Source organism: Cupressus sempervirens, chromosome 7 (genome assembly GCF_028749045.1).
Source record: "Cupressus sempervirens isolate cs-2001-9-10 chromosome 7, ASM2874904v1, whole genome shotgun sequence".
NCBI classification, from domain to species: Eukaryota; Viridiplantae; Streptophyta; class Pinopsida; order Cupressales; family Cupressaceae; genus Cupressus; species Cupressus sempervirens.
Window position 1 is genome coordinate 361153548 of NC_143124.1, and position 12480 is coordinate 361166027.

Genomic DNA, 12480 nt, shown 5'->3' on the forward strand with positions numbered 1-12480 from the left:
AAAATGGTTTACTCAATAATTGAATGTTTTAATGCTCAGTCATAGCTAACATTCATGTTCTCACTTGCTCTCTAGAGGCTCTAAATATACTGACTCACTCAACTTTAGTTAACCTTTACTTCCATCAGTCTCCATTCTTTTGCTCAACATGTATCCTAGCTCAATATCTACTAGGGTGCACAACAACCTTTGACTTGTTCAACATATAATAAAATATAAACAAGTCATGTGTACCTCAGCCTACTCTAGATACCTCAATCATAGTCATGATCGACCATTGCTACCTTGGAAATGACTAAGTGTTGAACACTAATAGGCAACTTGGACTTAGAGATCAATAATAAACAAGCTAACAATGAAGTATGAATTTCTTTATCCTAGGATGGATGACGTAATGGATTATTTGAGATGAGTGATGTATTTTACCAAGATTGATTTCAAAAGTGACTATAATTAGATCAAAATTAGAGAAGGATATGAATGAAAAACTACTTTTAAGACTAATGAGGGTTTGTATAAGTAGTTTTTTATGTCTTTTGGTTTAAATAAAGCACCTAATACGTTTATGAGGTTGATGAATGAAGTTCTAAAGAAATTCATGGGTATGTTTTTTATTGTATGTATTGATGGCATTCTGATATTTAATATAACTAAAGAAGTCCAGACCTTGAGCATAACAAACAAGTATTGTAAAGATTGAAGAGGAAGAAATTGCTTATTAACTTGTAGAAATATTCATTCATGAAGGAAGATATTTTGTACCTTGGTTTTGTTATTTTAGATGATGGTTTGAAGATGGATCTTGAGAAGGTAAAAGTTAGTTTTGATTGGCCTACATGTAAGAGTATAAGATAAGTTAGATTATTTCATGGATTTGCAAGCTTTTATAGGAAGGTTGTTAGAAATTTTAGTTATGTTTGTAATGCTATCAGTAAGACTATGAGAGGGGATAAAAATGATTTCAAAAGGACAAATGGAGTACAAAATAGTTTTGAAACATTGAAACAAAAGATTGTAGGACTACCTACACATGCTTTACCTATTTTTGTTAATGTTGTTCAAGTTGAATATGATGCTAGTGGAAGTTCCATTGGAGTTGTCTCGAGTTAAGAAGGAAGACTTGTAGCTTTCTTTATTGATAAGTTGAATGATTCTAACAAGAAATATTTAGTTTATGATGAGGAATCCTATGCTATTGTTCAAGCTATGAAGAAATGGAGACATTATTTATGCCTAAAGATTTTATTTTGTACACTGACTATTAACATTTTAAATTTTAAATGGCTAACAATGTCATGGAACTGAGTAACAATGGGCAGGGGAGATATTCTATAAGAGTAAAGACTAGATGGTGGAAAGCTACTTCTATTATTAATGCTAATTAGCAATCGATGTCTGTGAGTTGAGGTTTTATTTCTTTTAGGGTCTGTTTGGTTCGTGGAGTTTTAGAAACCCAGATTTCTACAAACCTTGGTTTAGCCAAATCAAGGTTTTGCAAATCTTCATTCCAACTTTTGGCATTTTGCTTGAACCATTTGTTTTACTCAAAAGATGTGTGTGAAGACACATTTTTACGCATAATCTTGGAGTTGAAGGAAAATTTTAAAAAATAGTCCAATCTATTTATTTTATGCTCCTTAAAAAACACAACTAGGTTTTGATTTTCAATTCCTACTTGCTAGTAGGAAATTGGAAAACTTGGTTTTGAGGAAAAATTCGAAGTCCAGCATGCTAATTCCATTTTGCCAATTTTTAAACAAACACAAAAAATTTAAAATCCAAATTTTCAAAAAGCCAATTACTGTCATCTTCCAGGAACCAAACAGACCCTTAGAACTGATGGTATAGTGTTTATTTTCAGGTTATGAATTCTTTGAAAGAATGGCTTTCTCTGGAATTTGGTAAAATTTAGTTGTATATCTAACCACCAAGCTTCATGAAAGCACTATCTCTTCTTCAATAAATGCCAGCAGTTGGGTCGGCACTTGATTTCGTCCAACTTTGCTTGCTACATACATTACTGATACATATTTGGGACATTTCTTGATAGTCCTCATATTTTCATGTATATATACCCTTGTAAGTACTATTATATGTTTGATGCATACTACTTTTTCTTATGTTTTAGTAGGGTGGAATTCTGTTGACTGCTAATTCGATCGAAGAAAATGTCAAAATATATAAGATTCATGGTAGGCATTCATATTGAAGATATAATCTCTCATCCACCAATTCATAATTCCAATCAAAAGCACTAATTGTAGAAAATGTAAATGTAGTACAATTATCTATATGTATTGTGTTGTTGCTAATGAACTACCTATTGAAAATTAAACGTATTAAAATATATTAATGATTAGTTGAATGCAAACATGTTTGATGTGTTCAAAAGGTTGACTGAACATTCTAAATAACCTGTGAGAAATATATTAAATTAAATTTAACACTCACAACCCTAAACCTAAAAATTTTGCTCGGCAGTTAAAAATTGCTCAGCACATGAAGGTGCTGAATGCCAGTTTTGCTCGACACTTGAAGGTGTCGAGTGATAGGCAATAGGTGTTGAGTGAGCTCGACACTCAAAGAAATAATACTCAGCAACAATGGATGCCGAGTAAGCTTGGCTCCAAAAGAAATGCTCAACAATAATAGATGTCGAGTGAGCTCGGCTCCAAACTGAGAAAGAGGATGTCGAGTGTTCTATTTAGCTAAAAAAATTATAACTTAAGAAATTCCAACGTGAATGCTTTCACCATTAAAACTAGAGAGCCAAAGCTTTAAGCTTTCAACCAAAATTGTCGAATGCAATGAATAGAAGAGGAAGATAGATTCAAGTATGCCTGCTTGCTTTCTATTCAATCTTTCATTAAACTATTACAAAATCTGGTAGGGTTTGGCTTCAACCAAAAAATCCTAAAAAATAACCTTAAACTGATAATACTTCAAAAAAAATTTAAACCTACAACTCTAATGGTTACATACAATGGTGCCTCGAGCAATCACTGCTTCAACAGGACAAGTTTAGCAAAAACAAACTTATAGAGAGAATAGGGGAAACATGTGCAACTATAGGCACAAACTTCTTTTCTTCTTCCTTCTTCTGCTCTGCTCTACAACTACTGATCTTCTTGATTTTCTTGAACTCTCATGAATGAAATTTTTTTTACATTTCTTTTGTCATATCTTTCCCCCTCAACATCCAAATTCAAAATCTCACCTACCAAAAATAAATGCCTACCGTTCATGGATGCCTACGGTGACCTGATAGGGTAGATGGGTGTCGGGCTCGAGGACAACCTACAGGTGTTTGATGTTTAAATTTCCAACACTCCCCCTTTGTCACGAGCCAAACAAGCAAGGATCACAACTGATCCAAATCAACTACACCAAGACTCTCTCTTAAGTCTACAAAAGTTCCAATGCCTAATGGCTTGGTGAAAATATCTACTAGTTACTGCTCTGACTTGCAGAATTCCATCTTGATATCTCCATTCTCTACCAACTCTCTGATGAAGTGATATTTGATTTCTATGTGTTTGCTTCTCTCATGGAAGACTGCATTCTTGGAGAATGCAATTGATGAGATGTTGTCACAATAAATTGTGGTTCCATCCACTTGCCTTTCATTCAAATCTATCAAGATCCTCCTTAACCAAATTACTTGACATGCTGTTGCATTTGCTGCAATGTATTCAGCCTCTACTATAGATTGAGCAACAATAGGTTGCTTCTTGGATGCCCATGAAATTGCACCTGATCCCATATGAAACATGTATCTAAAAGTTATTTTCCTATCATCTAAACTTCTAGCCCAATCACTATCCATGTAACCAACCAACTTGAAATCATCATTTGCAGTATATAAAATCTCAAATCCCTTTGTAACTTTCCCATACCTTAGGATCCTCTTTCCCGCTTGCCAATGGGAATCTTTTGGTGTTTTTATAAATTTGAAAATTAGACTTACTGCATGCATTAGGTTTGGCCGAGTTGCAGTCAAATACATTAAACTTCCAAACATACTCTTGTATAGTGTTGGATCCACTCTCTTGGTAGAGTCTTCCTTATTCAATTTCAGACCTGCTGCTATTGGTGTGGGGGCTGCCTTACTGTTCTGCATTTTAAATCTCTCCAAGATTGCCCTACATATTTTTCTTGAGAGATGAAGATGCCATCATGTATTTGTTTTACTTCTATGCCTAGAAAATATTTCAAGAGACCTAGGTTTGTCATTTCAAATTCACTTTTCATGGCCTCTTTAAACTCACCAATTGGAGCGTTGTCATTACTAGTAAAAATCAAGTCATCTATATATATGACAATAATCAATACATTACCATTTGCTGCCTTGATGTAAAGAGTGGGCTCACCATTTCTTTTGCTAAATTCATTGCTCATCAAATATGAGTCAATCCTACTATACTATGCCCTTGGAGCTTGCTTGAGCCCATAAAGAGCTCTCTTCAATCTATATACTTTGTTCTCTTCACCTACAACTTCATAACTAGGTGGCTGCTCCACATATACTTCTTCTTTCAATACACCATTTAGGAAGGTGGATTTTACATCCATTTGAAATACTTTCCACTTGTGTTGAGTTGCAATTGCTATGACATCACACATGGTTTTCATTCTCGCAACAGGGGTATATGTCTCATCATAGTCTCTTCCATACTACTATTTGTAGCACTTGACTACCAGCCTTGCCTTATGCCTATCAATCTTGCCTTCAACATTACATTTGGTCTTGTAGACCCATTTCACTCCAATCACATGCTTCTTGGGAGGCAATTTAGTTAGTTCCCATATCTCATTTCTTTCTATAGTATCTATTTCCTCATCCATGGCTTTACACCATTTCTTCTCCTTGATTGCTTCTTCAAAATATATTGGATCACTATGAGAAAATAATGCAAAATTAACACTCTCATCATAATCTTCATAACTTTCACCTTGGTATAACTCCCTAAGACTCTTGGTCTTTCATGGTAACAGGGATGAGAGCGTGGGATCAGAATCTTCACTGCTGTTGCATTGCCGACTAGCTCGATCTTCACTCATACTTGGTACTGACACTCGATCATGCCTAGAGGAGCTAGGCAATGTTTGAATCTGCTTGCCTTTTCTTCTACTTACTCCTTCTTCTTGTTGTTCATTAGCATCTTCTTCACTCATAATTGACACTTTAGTAGAAGTGCTTGGTGACTCATTAATTGAACCATACCAAGACTGATTTTCAAGAAATTCCACATCTCTTGAAAGAGTCACCTTGTTGTTCAATGGGTCATACAATCTGTATGCCTTTAATTCTAAGCTATACCCTATGAAGATGCACTTCACACCTTTGTCATCCAATTTCTTCCTTTTTTCTTTAGGCACATGTGCATATGCAACACATCCAAACACCCTTAGGTGTTCAACTGTCCATCTTCCTCGTGACCATGCTTGTATTGGAATTTTGTCATAGACTGCCTTTGTAGGACACCTATTAATTAGGTAAACTGCTGTTGCCACAACCTCTCCCTAAAATTCAGTTGGGAGACCTTTCTCTTTCATCATGCTCCTTGTCATTTCAACAATAGTCCTATTCTTTCTTTCAGCCACTCCATTCTGCTATGGTGTATAGCTGGTTGTGAGCTCTTTCTTTATGCCATGTTTCCTGCAAAAGTTTACAAAAGAATTGGAGGTATACTCCCCTCCTCTATCTAATCTTAAGACTTTGATATAGTGTCCACATTCTCTTTCAGCCTGGGCTTTAAATTCTATAAATTTTTCAAATGCTTCAGATTTATTCTTTAAGAAATACACCCATGTCCTGCGACTAAAATCATCAATAAATGTCATGAAATAAGTACTCCCCCCAATGGAAGCAACTTTCATAGGACCGACTAGGTCAGTATGTACTAACTCTAATGGATATCTAGCCCTCCTAGAATTTTTAGAATTAAAGGGAAGCCTATGTTGCTTACCCAAAATACAAGCCTCACACTTGTCAGATGAATTTCCTATATGTGGCAAACCTTCTACCATTTGTTTATTTAACAATAAATTTAAACTAGCATAGCCAAGATGACCATACCTGACGTGCCATAGCTGTGAGGGGTCTTTAATCACACTCCTTAGAGCTGATTGTGTGGGAGGTACAGCACCAAATTGAGATAAGAAACATGTCTCTATCTTTAAGGGAAACATTTTGTTCTTTGTCGTTTGAACTGTTGCAAGTAAGTTCTTGCTCCCATCCTTTTCATGGATGACACGCTTGCTATTCTCCATCAACACCTTGTATCCATTTTGAATGAGCTGACCAATGCTCATCAAATTGTGCTTCGTACTAGGGTCAAAATATACATTTTGTATTTCCTTCTTCTCACCTTTCTTGGTGCGGACCATAATAGATCCTATGCCCACAACTGGTAGGGTTCCATTGTTACCCATCTTAATTTCTAATTTGAAACTATTGTCAATGAATGAAAACAAGGTTTCATTACCACTCATGTGGTTGCTACATCCATTGTCAAGGTACCAAACCTCAGGGCTTCCTTCTTCACCAACATTACACATGATGAAGACAGTGGCATTATTTCCACTTTCCATATTCACATCAGCCACATTTTCTTGTCCTGACTGATCATTTTGCTTCTTTCAGCATTCATTTGCATAATGCCCATATTAATGAGAGTAGTAGCGTTCTACATTACTCTTATTTGAGTTGTAGTTTTTCTTACCTCCTCTTGAGGTATTTTGAGAGCTACTTGCTCCATCTACTCTTCTTGAGCTTTCTATTGCAGCATTTCTTTGTCCTCCATTACCTCAGCCTCTGCCTTTGGAGTTCCTACCTTAGCCATTTTTTCCTCTCCTCCTTCTTCTTGGATTTGACTAAGCCTTGAATGCTTGCTCTTGGGAAGAAGAAGATACATATATTGATCCTATGCTCATGAGTTTGAAGTGTACCCATTAACTCATCCATTGTCAAAACAATGAGGTCTTTTGCCTCTTCTATGGTCATGACCAAATTGTCATATTTATGAGGTAAACTTCTGAATATCTTCTCCATTATTCTATACTCTTGATAGTCTTCTCCATTTGATTTTAGTTGATTAATCACATTGGAGGTCCTTGTACTGAAATTTTCAACTGATTCATTTTCCTTCATTTAAAGATTCTCAAACTCCCTCCTTATATTCTGTAGCTTTACCGTGTGGACTTTATCAGTCCCCTTGAAGTTTGTCTCAAGGATATCCCATGCTTCGTTTGCATAATTTGCTACTGCAATCTTTGTGAATACTGTCTCTGTCATTGCTTCTTCAATAAGACTTAATGCCTTTGCATCTTTCTTCCTTGACTCTTTCAAATGAGTCTTTTGTGCATTTGTAAGGGCAGCATACTGAGTTGGATTAGTCACATCATTGAATCCATAAACCACAAACTCTCACAAATCATTTGTAACCATTATGGTCTTCATCTTCTTTGCCCATGTATCATAATTTTTTCCATTAAAGGATGGTGGCTGCTGCCATATCTTTCCTGCATCTCCTGCCATGTCAAATATCCCAATAAAACAAATGCCCTAACTCACTATGGATGTGAGGCCTCAAAGCTCTGATACCATGTGAGAAATATATTAAATTAAATTTAACACTCACAACCCTAAACCAAATAAAATTTTTGGGCACTTAAAAACTACTTGGCACATGAAGGTGCCAAGTACCAGTTTTGCTCAGCACTTGAAGGTGCCGAGTGACAGGCAACAGGTGCTGAGTGAGCTCGACAACAATGGATGCTGAGTAAGCTTGGCTCCAAAAGAAATGATCAGCAACAATAGATGTTGAGTGAGCTCGGCTCCAAACTAAGAAAGAGGATGCCGAATGTTTTGTTCAGCTGAAAAAATTATAACTTAACAAATTCCAACATGAATGCTTTCACCGTTAAAACCAGAGAGCCAAAGCTTTAAGCTTTCAACCAAACTTGTCGAATGCAATGAATAGAAGAGGAAGATAGATTCAAATATGCCTGCTTGCTTTCTATTCAATCTTTCATTAAACTATTACAAAATCTGGGAGCATTCGGCTTTAACCAGAAAACCTTAAAAAATAACCCTAAACTAATAATATTCAAAAAAAACTTTAAACTTGCAACTCTAATGGCTGCATACAATGGTGCCTGGAGCAATCACTGCTTCAACAAGACAAGTTCAGCAATAAAAAACTTACAGAGAGAACAAGGGAAACACATGCAACTGCAGGCACAAACTTCTTTTCTTCTTCCTTCTTCTGCTCTGCTCTGCAACTACTGATCTGCTTGATCTACTTGAACTCTCATGAATGAAAAATGTTTTACATTCCTTTTGTCATATCTCTCCCCCTCAACATCCAAATTCAAAATCTCACCTACCAAAAAAAAATGCTTGCCGTTCATGGATGCCTACGGTGACCTGACAGGGTAGATGGGGGTGGGGCTCGAGGACAACTTGCAGACGTTTAACATTTAAATTTCCAACATAACCATCCACTTTAATCTGAAATCTCAATTCAAAAACATATAAAAGTGATTTGCTTGAAGAAACAAAATGTAGGTTAAAATATAAGGTAAATGTGATAATTATGTTCCATTTCGTGCAGGGAATGGTGCTCCTAACTCTTTCTCTTTTGTTGAAACCTTGGAGACCGCCACATTGTCCTTCAAATGAAGGCTGCCAAAAGATTTCGTCTCTAAATTACTGTGACATTTTATTTTGCCTTGTACTTTGTGGCTTTAGGCTCGGGAGGAAGCAGGTCAATAATCTCAGCTTTCGGATCAGATCAGTTTGATCAATCTGACCCTGAAGAAAGGCAGGAGAAGATGACATTTTTAAACTGTTTGGTTTTTATGGTTTTCTTGGGGGGCTTGGTTGGTCAGACATTTGTTGTCTATGTTGAAAATCAAGTCAGTTGGGGGGTTGGCTATGGAAATATTACCTTAGCACTTGTGATATCATCACTACTCCTGCTGATACGAAGCCCATTTTTTAGGCACACAGTTCATCCAAGTAGCCCGTTGCAACGGATTTTAAATGTGATTGTTAGGATGATTATGATTTGGAAAATGCAGGATCCTTCGGACCCATCATTTCTACATGAAGTGAATTCAAGGGAATATGTTGATCAATACCGACAAATTACTTCCCACACTTCGTATCTCAGGTTGGAAGTTTATCTATACAATTCTTTCTCATACAGATTATACATCAACTCATTCTCAAATAGAGCGAGTTTTGACGTGTAGATGGTGTGATAAGTTTGATATTTTCTATTGTTTAATTGTAAAATATGGCGATCCGTAAACAGATGGCTTTATTTCTTGGTCCATATGAAATCATTTCACGTACTTCCTCTATTAGTGTAAATTAGGATGGGTCGCCAAGAAAATCTAAGTATAGAGTGTTATGCTTAAATCGAGTAAACAAATTATACTCACTTTTTGCATAAAATGTATCTATAGAAACAATAGATATATAATGTACATTAATTATAAAAAGTAATGTGGTGTGTACTTAATCTACATGCTTATTTTCTAAATAGCAGATTTCTAGACAAACCAGCTGTTCAAGATGGGCCAAGTTCAAATCCATGCACTGTTACAGACGTAGACGAAACAAAGATGGTAATACAAATCGTACAAATTTGGGTGACAACCATATTGCCCGGTACCTTACAAGTTCAAGCAGGGACACTCTTCCTGAGGCAAGCAATGATCCTAGAGACAGAAATGGGAATTTAACATACAATTTCCACTAGCCAGTATTGGAGCTTTTGTTCCCATATCAAAGCTACTATCCCTCTTAGTATACGATCAGCTGATGGTTCCCATATTGAAAAGATTCACAGGAAATCCACGAGGCATAACTATACTACAGTGGATGGGGATTGGCATGCTATTCCATACTGTCGCTATGTTGATAGCAATGGTAACTGAAATTGAACGCGTAAGGATTGTTAAGAAACAGAGGATCAAAGATGATATGCATGCAATTGTGCCTAGAAGCATATTCGCATGGCTTCCACAGTTTATATTAATGGGAACAGTAGAAGACTTATTACAAGTAGGGAAGCTGGAATTCTTTTATGATGAAGCACCAGAAGGTATCCACAGTTTGGGAAGTGCATTGTATGCTGCTTCCATAGGAGTTGTCGCCTTCATCAACAGTATTCTTCTCGAAGTTATTAGCAGCATTAAGGGGCAAGTGGGCCATGAAAGCTGGATAGTCGATAACGTGAATGCATCACGTCTGGACTATTATTACGGCTTCCTGGCCTTTTTTAATTCCTTGAACTGCATTTTCTAATGAATTATGTCTCGCTTGTATAGATTATGAAGAGAAGCAACAGAGTCTTCTCTGAATGTTTCAACCAATGATGTATAGAATTTAGGGATAAATAAAGTTTGAGAGGGATAAATAACTGAAGATAAATGAACGGTTATATAGAATAAGGAATCATGGGTTTTGGGAAGGTTTCTATTATCTTTTTGAGAGTTTGGTTGAGTCATTTCACACTACATGAGACTAAATTTCTGTCATAACCTCATATTGAAATATGAAAAATATAAATATCTTGAACTAAAAATTAATAGCACTTAACATGGTAAAGGGTTTCAGTAAAGTAAAAGCCACACCCTTTTATACTTTTATGTCATGAGCCACATATAAATAAATACAAATAAAAAAAGAGTAAGGAGGAGAAAAATTAAATGTAAAATATATATTCTATATGAATTGAATTTTTTTTTATATGTCTTGATGATGACCTAAATGGTTTGAATGAATGAATGAAATATTTCTTGCTTTGAAGCAAAGCTCCACTATCATCTTGAAGAAGAAGCTTGATGTGAGATGGAAAATATATAGATTTTCTAATTCATCAAGATTGCATTGGAGTTATTTCTCAAAATGTTGTCTTTATGTCTCATGATTCTTGATCCTAATTTCTTGTGTATAAAAATTAAATTCCCAGGTACCCTTATATATATATTTTTTGGGGTAAAAAATAAAAGGAACTGGACCAAAGAATAAAATAAAAAAATTTAAATACTAAAGACATCATGAGCTTTAGGACCAAAATACCTCTTGGTAAAGGTTAACTTGGTTCGCCTATGCATGTATATCTAAGTATATCATGAGGAAAAGTAATCCTGGGGTCTCAAGTAAACTATACAAAGAATCATGAAATTATGAAAGCATTAAATAAAATGGCCAAATAGGTGGTAAAATAGCTTGTAAAGGGTCACATATAGAAATGAGAGATGACCTATAAATTTAAGCAATATTTAAAGAAGTGAAGGTGAGGAAAATAACACTAACAAGGGCTAAAAGGTCTCAAAATTATGTTCTTCCATTTTAAGATGTTACAAAACATAAATACTTTTCTACTAGTCATAAATTCAATATTTCCAATAATGTGGGAAAAGCTAATTTTCACTATCTTTCTTCAATTTTCCTCCTAATTTTTTAAAGCATACTATCAAATGGTCTTCTATACCCAACATGAAATATGTTGAATCATTCTTTTATAACTATTCCAGAGGTATCTTATAGTAGGTTGGAAGGGGCAACATATTTATAGGCTAAAAGGGATATCAAGTGATTTCCTATGTAGCTAATTGTAAAATATAAAATAATATTTTTAGTGGTGGAAAAGGAATTGCATGACATATCTCAGATTTCTATTAAAAAATAATTTCAAATAATATAATTTAAAGGATCTTTATAGAGATCCATTATATGCTCCATAAGACCATCTACAAGTAGTTCTATTCTAGGCTTTTATATTTTTATATCTCTTCAACCTCTTGTTTGTCTCTCTTTTATCTTCAAAGAAAATTAATATGGTTTTTTAATAGTACAAAATCGAACCATTATTGGTCTTGGTCAATACTAAGAGGTGGGGGGCCTAAATCAATACAAGTCTGCTAGTAGGTCTACTAATTATTGTTCTAATAAAAAAACACAATAACAACTTGAGTTTAATAAAAATGGTAAATACAGCAAGGTAAAATAATATAAGATCATACACAAAAAAAAATCATCAAGTGAAATATAATTTTATCCGTGGAGACGCTCAATGAGAGGATGAAAACAATAATGAAAGTACTACACCCACTATCTATTATAATACATGTAAAGAGTTGTCTGGTTAAGAGCTACATTTGTCCCTTCTGGAAACATATCATGTTCTAAATGTATGTAACCTTCTATGATTACAAAATCATATAAAAGATACCTAGTTAGAGGATTTAGAAATATCTTTATGAGAGATACCCTTTTAGAGGATTTAATAAAGCTTACTATTGTATCTTGGATTGTTGAGAGCTACAAATAGATGCAATGGTGAAAAAGAAATATATGTATTTGATCTATGAATAACACTCTCTATCTTTATTGATTATAATACTATATATCCTCAAAGATTCTTTGATGTTCCCATTTTCTCTCCTTCCATTATGAGA

General features: G+C 35.0%; 1 pseudogene; it reads left to right on the forward strand.

The window, feature by feature from the left end:
* The first annotated feature begins 565 nt into the window (after positions 1 to 565).
* On the forward strand, positions 566 to 10321 carry LOC149546978 (protein NRT1/ PTR FAMILY 5.1-like; annotated as a pseudogene).
* The last annotated feature ends 2159 nt before the right edge of the window (positions 10322 to 12480 follow it).